Here is an 8,304-nt window from a genome sequence, read left to right on the forward strand (position 1 = left end):
AAAGTCTGTCTTTTGATAAGCAACAATGTTGTTGATCAAAAGACAGACTTTAACTCTATAATAGCATAGAGTCAAAAATAAACAAAAAATTAAATTAAAATATGTTAAATATCAAGTTTAGCCAATCTTAGAATGTTTGATCAATAAATCGCTACGACATTACACCGACGATAAAACCTACGTTTGGCTAACTTTGACAAAACTGACAATATTGAAATTATCCCAACGTTGGGCCAACGTATATGTGCTATCTTGATATCTTTTGTTGCTTACAGTTTGGATCCAGTTTTGATTCAGTTTTTCTAGTTTTTCCAAAGTTCATTGGGTATTTTTTAATCGCATCCAATTTTTAATTAACATAATTGACTGTACAATATCTTTTTTAGCGGTTAACACAGGAGCACTGTTACCAAATACGTCAAAAACAATGTTGATATCGGATGGCATTTTCTTTTTAATCGTTACTTTTTTATTTCCGTTATTGATACAAGCAGCAAGTTCAATGGATAGTTGATATGTTCCTTTGCTCTAAGCAAGCCTAAGTATTTTGATTCGGTCTCAACGTCGTTTCTAGATTTGTTTACGTTGCTATGCCCTTTCTGCAGCTGGAATCTAGCTTCCATTGTTGATTTTTACGAACTTATTTTTAAACCGAACGAGCTCTGCTTTTTAATCTTTTAATAGTTTGAATCTTGTTGTTTAGCAGTTTAAAAACATAATAATCTTCGTTGGTATGGTGATTTTTTGTTAAAGTCTTGGTGGAGCATTGGTTTACTGTTTGTGGCTAATATTTTAAGTACTTCTAAACTTCACATTTGCTAAAACTCATTACGAACAGTACTCAAAAAGAAACAATTTTATACAAGAACTTAAATTCATTTGTCTTGCAGAAAGAGTACATGCCTATAATGTTAGTTTAATTCTATAATTTTTCGAATATTTTCTGAGAATCACCGGTTCCGTAGTTTTTATTCGTTAATAATCAGCAGTACTGAGTATTGTGTGAACAGGTTGCAATTTGTTACTCCATTCATCATTGCTAAAATTGAGTCTCCTAAGTTTTTCAAATTGCTTTTTTAGTTTAGTTAGGATTGTTTCCCCTTTTATATTATCAACGTTGAAAGTATGAGAAGGGATTGCGGTTTGGCTGAATCGATGATTATCTTATTACTTTTAATTTTTTTAAGATTATTCATATTTTTAATATTGTTACAAATTACTATTTATTGATACAACTAACAAACCTGTAAACAAATTTTTTTTATTAATTATTATGACAATAAATAATGTACATATTTATGTATTTTCAATATTAAATTTTAATAATATTTGTTACATTCGTAATATTATGACTATATTATAATTTATGAAAATAAATCTAAAAATGTAATAAATTTATGAATGTTTTTAACATAGATTAAATTAGATTAAAATTTACTAGAACAGTGATACATGCTCTAAAGGAAACGCAGGTCCATAAAATATGTAGGACTCTGACAACGTGTCCTATAATCACATAACACGTATGCGATATATTTTACAAAATATACATATATATTACAGTTATATATACGACAACAGTTATAAAACAAAATCTAGTTAGCCGGAACAGTATTTTTCAAAGTCGATAGAATTAATTTTAATTTTGAAGCTCTTGATATTTTTGGCGTTCACGACGTCAGACGGCAAGTTATTGCAAATTTTAACAACCCAGAGTGAGAAAGAATATTTACGGACATCGAGTTTACATTTTAGTTTGCGTAATTTGAAATTATGAGTGTAAATATAGTTGTTAATTAAAAAGAAACTTGGTTTATTTAAGCAAATTAAATTGTTCAGAATTTTTTAACATGTAATCATATCTTGGTTAAGGCGACGAATTTCTAGTAGCTCCAAACCAAGAATTCTAAGTCTATTAAAATATGAAAAGTTATATAGGTTAGCAATTCTCTTGGTAAAACGTCTTTGTACTCTTTCCACTATTTTGTTCATTTCAGTGCGGTATGGTGACCAAACCGGAGAGCAATATTCGAAAAAAAAGATCGGTCTTATATAGGTAGTGTAGGCCTTTACAATAACACGTGGATCTCGACTTTTAAAACACTTAAGGATTAGATATCCTCGAATGTTTGATGCGCGGACGATATTTGAAATATGACTATTGTAATTTAAGAAAGAATCAATGGTCACACCAAGATCTTTTGGGTTTGTAGACCAGGTTAAATTATGATCTCCTAATTGATATTTGTAATTTATATCTTTACAAAATAAAGTAAAGCACTTATTATTGGCTACTTTTAACTGCCATTTTTTTGATCAGAGATAAACTTTATAAATGGCAACAGCAAGATCGTGACTGTAATCGGTATCTTTAAATGAACTATATAGCTTGATATCGTCAGCATATAACATTAGAGAGCGATTAAGATCTTTTACTATAGACGGTAGATCATTAATATATAACAAGAATAACGTTCGACCCAAAACGCTACCCTGTGGAACTCCACTAAGGATGTTGGTCGGATTGGATAGTGAATTTCCAACCAGAACTCTTTGATATCTGTTGGAAACACGAAACTAATATTGATAATGACATTATCAGTATATATAACATTCGTAATAATATTACGAGTATCTATTATATTTATAATATATAACATATTACTAATGCTTTATATATTACTAACATATAACACATTATTAATATGTTATTATATTACGAATGTAACAGATACTAATTAGTGTTGCAGAGGTAAAATTTACCGGAAAATTTTGAAAATTTACCGCCTGGTATATTTTGAAATTTTTTTTACTTATTTTTTTATTTTTTTATTTTTTACTTATTTTTATTGATTCTTAAAAAAATATTGTTTTAAGGGAAATTTACCTTCATCGATTTAAAATTTACCGGTAAATTTTGAATCAAATTTCACCCGAAAATTTACATCACAAATACTATTTACATTTAATTTTACAGTTAAATAATTTATCTTTAAAATTTCACTTTGATTTTTATGTGAAAAGTTTTACTTGTAAAATTTTGTTTTTTGTTGTGTAGGAAAATGTTAACAGAATCATCGGGGGGAGATTAATTTTATGGTTGTTATAAAATGTGTGACCTACAAGGAATACTTTAGCATACCTGTGAGGGATCAGGACAAGTTCTGGACTAAACATTTCACATAAGATTATTGCACGAGAACTCTTGAAGGTTAGTTGAACAATTACTTCTTGCTTAAATGTACAAAATGATTTTGTAGAACTGTAATGATTTAGATGAATGTACTCTCAGATGCTTTAACAAGTTAGGGTGGTAATTTTTTGACCAGATCTAATAAATGGGGCAGGGCTTTTAATAAAAAAGTTGGTGGGAATTTTTTAAATCTTAAAAACTAGGGGTTTTTTCTTAAATCTTATAAACCAGGGGGGTTTTCTTAAATATTATAAACGGTTTTATTAATGGAATTTCGAGATTATGTCTCCAGATAATAAGCAGAGTTTTGTTAAATTAGTAGGCATCTTAAGTTCTAATAAATAGGGGAAGAGCTAATTCTCCCAAGGTACAAACTAGATTTTTTAAATGGAAATAAATATTTAAAAAAATAGTTTTCATTAACAACTTTAAAAATAAAAAAAATATAAACATAATCTATTTATTGAAACCATTCTTGATTGAATCATTATCATCCCAGTGCTCAACTTTACTTGATCTATGTGACGCCATGTTAAATATATAAGTATTATTTGTAAACTATTTCAATAGTTTGTTGAACGATAGTCAAAATCTCGTAAATCCCAATAAGTTTTTTTACAGAACATTTTTTATAAAATAGTTTGATTTATAATAGCTACATCATAATTTCAATAGAATTTGATATGCTTATATAAGTTTTATACTATGGTAAGGAATATTATGTGTTTGGTAGTGAAACCAAGATTTCATTTTCTATCAAGATTTACAAGATTTTTTAATAAATTATCAATTTTAAGGTCGTTAACACTAGGCTGACAAGAATACTTAATTTTTTGTAGGAGAACACAGCGCTGAAACTTATTAGGCGTTATTTTTTGCTGTGCTCTCCTACATAAAAAAGAGCATTCTGGTCACCCTAGTTTGCACTGGATGTTTTTTTTTTTTTTTTACATTGGAGATAAAGTTTGTTTACTGATAATAAAAATTAAGCTCAGAATAGGTGGAAAAAATTTCAGAAAATTATTACTCTTAGGGGGTTAATACATGGCTTCCCGTGTATTAACCCCCTAAGAGTAGTTTGTTTTAGGAAATTGTGATTGATAAAGTTTTTATATATATATTGCTGTACTATAGGAAAATATGTTATAAGTATAATAATCAAGGCACTTTTTTGTGCCTTGTCCCAGTACCACATTGCTCTAAGCTGCCTTTTCCCACCCACAGTTTAAAGACATCATTTCAAATTCCTAGATCTGTTGATTTTTACTCTAAGTGTGGTGGTAGTTATGTGTTATTAGGAATTGAATGTGGTGTAAAGCGGAAACTTCAGAAAGATCCTTCACATTTTTTAGTAAAATTTAGCTTCTCAATCATATTGATGGTTTATAACTATTCAAGTCCACAAGTACAATTATGTGGCCTAATATATGCAGTTTTAGAAAGTTTGAAATTTATTGGTTCTATAAATCTAAACTAAATTAATTAAATGATTTTTTAAATGACTTTTTTGTAAGTGATTGTAAAGATCTTTACACGTTTTTAATTGTTTTTAATGGTATAACATATATGAGGCCGAGTGAATAAAAAAAAAGCAATTGCTTTTACTTAGTAATTGGTCAGCTTTACGTGAATAAAAATTTTAGAAATTTTGCTAAAGTTTTTATTCATGTAAAGCTGAGCAATTACTGAGTAAATTGCTTAACTTTACGTGAATGAAAATTTGTGCAAATCTCCTGAAGTTTTTATTCAGGTAAAACTGACCAATTACTGAGTAAAAGCAATTACTTTTTTTTATTCACCCGGCCTATGTTATCTTATAAATCATTTGTTTGTGATGCACTTGCTGGGAAATTAGTTAAGTGTATTAAATCACACATAAGTTATTTTAGTTGTGAACACTGTTCTATCAAGGGCTTATATAATGGATCAGTAGTCTTTTTAATAGATGGTTCTTAAACTTGTAGACTTTCTTGTTTACAAATAAGTGCACACCATTTTGCATTTTTAAATGTGGAAGCGCCTTCAGAATTTTTAAGACAGCCATAAACTTTAATAGAATGATAATAGGGGATAGTCACTGAATGTCGACAGTTTTTGCTGTATACTGGATGTATTGTGTTAAAAATTTTGTTAGTGAGGATATTTATACTTCTATAAATTATCTATTGCATTTAATATTTTATTAAATTCAAGTACAAACAAAAGAACTCATGAATACCCATGAATATGTCCAAGAACTTCTTGTTGATTACGCTTCTTCTGCCATTAAAAATTTTTGGGCTTACTTTTTCCACTTACAATGTGCACGATTTGCTTCGCTGATCTTAGATTGTTTTCTTGATGTTAAAAAGCTTTGTGTTAAAAGAATTGTGTAGATATAATAAATTCTCTAGTTTTTTTCTAGTAATTTGTGTGATTCAAACAGTTGATTGTTTACGTTAGAAAAAAAATCTGATTAAAATTATAAAATTATCAAAACAATTATAGTAAATAATGCAGATTTTTCAAAGAAAGTTGTACGTTTGGCATATAAAAATGAATTTATGTTAGCTTCTTTATGATGTTGTTCGGTAAAACTAACTGTTTTTCAAACTTTGTGCAGTTTTCATTGTATGTAACTCATTTTTATGAGTAAATAAAGTTGCCTAATTTTTGTAAATTGTAAAAATCATTTCATGTTTCTAAATTTGTCTTGATTTAATCTTTAGGTTTAGCGCAAGATAAATTATTATTTTATAATTTTTATTAACAATAATTAAAGTTTAATTTTATAAATATAAAATAAATGTTATTGTTAAATGTAAAGCTCTAATTAGACAAATCTTTAATGGTAAAACAAAATAGGTTGTAGTTAATTATTTTTTATAGTGTAATTTTTTTTTCTATAATGCTAGTAAGATTTTATAATTATGATAAACTTTAAAATATATTTTTTATGTAAAATAGGCAGCCTTATTAAATCAATTAACCCAATAAATTTTTTATGTAAGTCAACATTCAACAATGCTAATCTTACTGCTGACCTGAAAGTGTTTGAGGTTGGCAATTTTTTGCTGACCTCACATCTATGTTGTTGTGGTGAAACCATTGTGTTAAAAACTTTTGTGCCAACCCAATGCCTACCAAAAATACCCTAATTTTTCTAATTCTGAGGGCTGAATAGGTGACTACAAAATTTGTTCTTCACCAGGTAAATAATAGCTTGGCAGTCTCAATATACATTTAATCTGTCAGATTTGATTGAAATGGTGAGACTTAATATGATACATCACTACTATGTTGATAATTGTTTGTGCTATTTGTCATCTTTGAACTTCATAGCCTGTTTTAATAAAATGCGTGTTTCACAGGCTTTTATATCATTTCATTCTAATTTAATTTTTTTCCCCCATTTAAATTTAAGTTTTTTAGACAGTGAGTTATGTAATTTTGAGTTTACTTCTGGAACTGACAAATAGAATCAGAATTTTGTAGGATAAATGTTTTTAAAGTGGTTAAAATATGTTTGCTATATTTTATTTTAACTTATTCCGATAAGATAAAATTAAAAAGAGTATATTCCAAATATTATTAGGTCTGTGCTAATACTGTTTTTTAGAGGAGCCCATTACCATTATCATTTCAGCGGAAGCATAAACAAGCCATAAATAAGCAACAGAAAAGCAAGCATGTGCTTGTAACAAATTGGTAGCAAAAAAGAAAAAAATAACTCATTTGCATACTCACCAAACTATGGCAAACGGTTGTATATTTGTTTATCTAAAATTTGTTTTGAACTTTTTGAAATTAGCAATGAGGTGATAAAGAAATGCTAAATTCATCTTTTGTTAATTCAAAAATACTTTTGCAATAAATTTTGCAGGTTTAAAAAAAATCCTTTCAATGAAATGCATTAAAGTTTGTTTTTATATTATTTGTGTCAAAGAGATGTTTATCTTTTATTTTTAAATGTTCCAAGAGTTTAAGGAAGCCATGAAATACAGTCATGCCAGAGTATAAAAACTTTTATATATACCTATACTTTTATTTGCAAATAAAAATGTCTTCTTGAATCAAAGAACGATTTTAAAGCACACAGATTTGTTTAACGTCGCACTAGATGTTCAGCTTGATTTTTTTAAATAACATTTATGATGCAAGTTGTTGAGCAATCTTTGCAATTTAAGTTAGTCAATTACTAAATCAGTTTGCAATCTAAATTCAATATGTAAAAAAATATCTGTTTAAGTTATAATAAGATGACTTAATTACTAAGTCAAATGTTTACATATCAGTATATATATATATATATATATATATATATATATATATATATATATATATATATATATATATATATATATATATATATATATATATATATATATATATATATATGTATCAGTTTATATATCTAACTAGTCAGATGTTTATATATCAGCAATCAAACTAGTTAGCCATCTAAATTAAATTTGGCTGATAGTAAAAAGAAGTCCAAAGGAACAAATTACAAATTATTATTAGAAGTTCAAAGGTTGTTATGGGTGAGTCTTGATTAAAAGTAGCTATTTATGGAAATCTTTATTTGTTTACTATTTAATTTTGGTATTTTAATGCTACCTTAGTTTCAAATTGTTCAGAAAATATACTTTTATTGTAGAGAGCGTCACGTTAACCGAATGCAAGAGTGGTCGATGCAGGAAAGGAATTCATGAACTTGTAAGATTAAGTTATGGTATTCGGCGCAGAAAAGATTAAACTTCTATTATTTAAAATCCTTTTTTTTTATGAACTACCATTTGAGTATATTTTTTTAAATATATTAAAATGTAAAAAGACTTATCTGTAGCTTTTATATTTTATTGAAATTTTAATGAAATACAGTACTCGCTCCGCAAAATATTTTATATTTTATAGTGTCATTTTGTGCAGACATTTACCTTTTTGTAACAAACCCCAGATATTTTCTAGTTTGAAAAAGCTAATTTCTTACGTCGTTGAAATATTGATTTCTAGTTGATTAGATTTTTAAAAACGTTGGAACCGTAACGTTTTTACGTAATGGTTTTCAACGATTTTGTTTCCAATTCCAGCAAGTTTCAACGTTTAAATCCTAATTACAAGAATAGTTT

At 27.4% G+C, this 8,304-nt stretch overlaps 1 long non-coding RNA gene across 2 annotated transcripts; it reads left to right on the top strand.

Annotated features, from left to right (window-relative positions):
• Positions 1 to 2,040: 2,040 nt before the first annotated feature.
• On the top strand, positions 2,041 to 8,072 carry LOC105843894 (uncharacterized). Of its 2 annotated transcripts, none has more exons than XR_010639262.1 (3): positions 2,041 to 2,218; positions 3,059 to 3,211; positions 7,833 to 8,072. It is a non-coding gene; the product is annotated as an uncharacterized LOC105843894 (long non-coding RNA). The 2 variants fall into 2 exon arrangements; XR_010639261.1 differs by lacking the exon at positions 2,041 to 2,218 and adding an exon at positions 2,703 to 2,790.
• Positions 8,073 to 8,304: the final 232 nt, after the last annotated feature.

This window comes from Hydra vulgaris, chromosome 06 (genome assembly GCF_038396675.1).
Source record: "Hydra vulgaris chromosome 06, alternate assembly HydraT2T_AEP".
NCBI lineage: Eukaryota > Metazoa > Cnidaria > Hydrozoa > Anthoathecata > Hydridae > Hydra > Hydra vulgaris.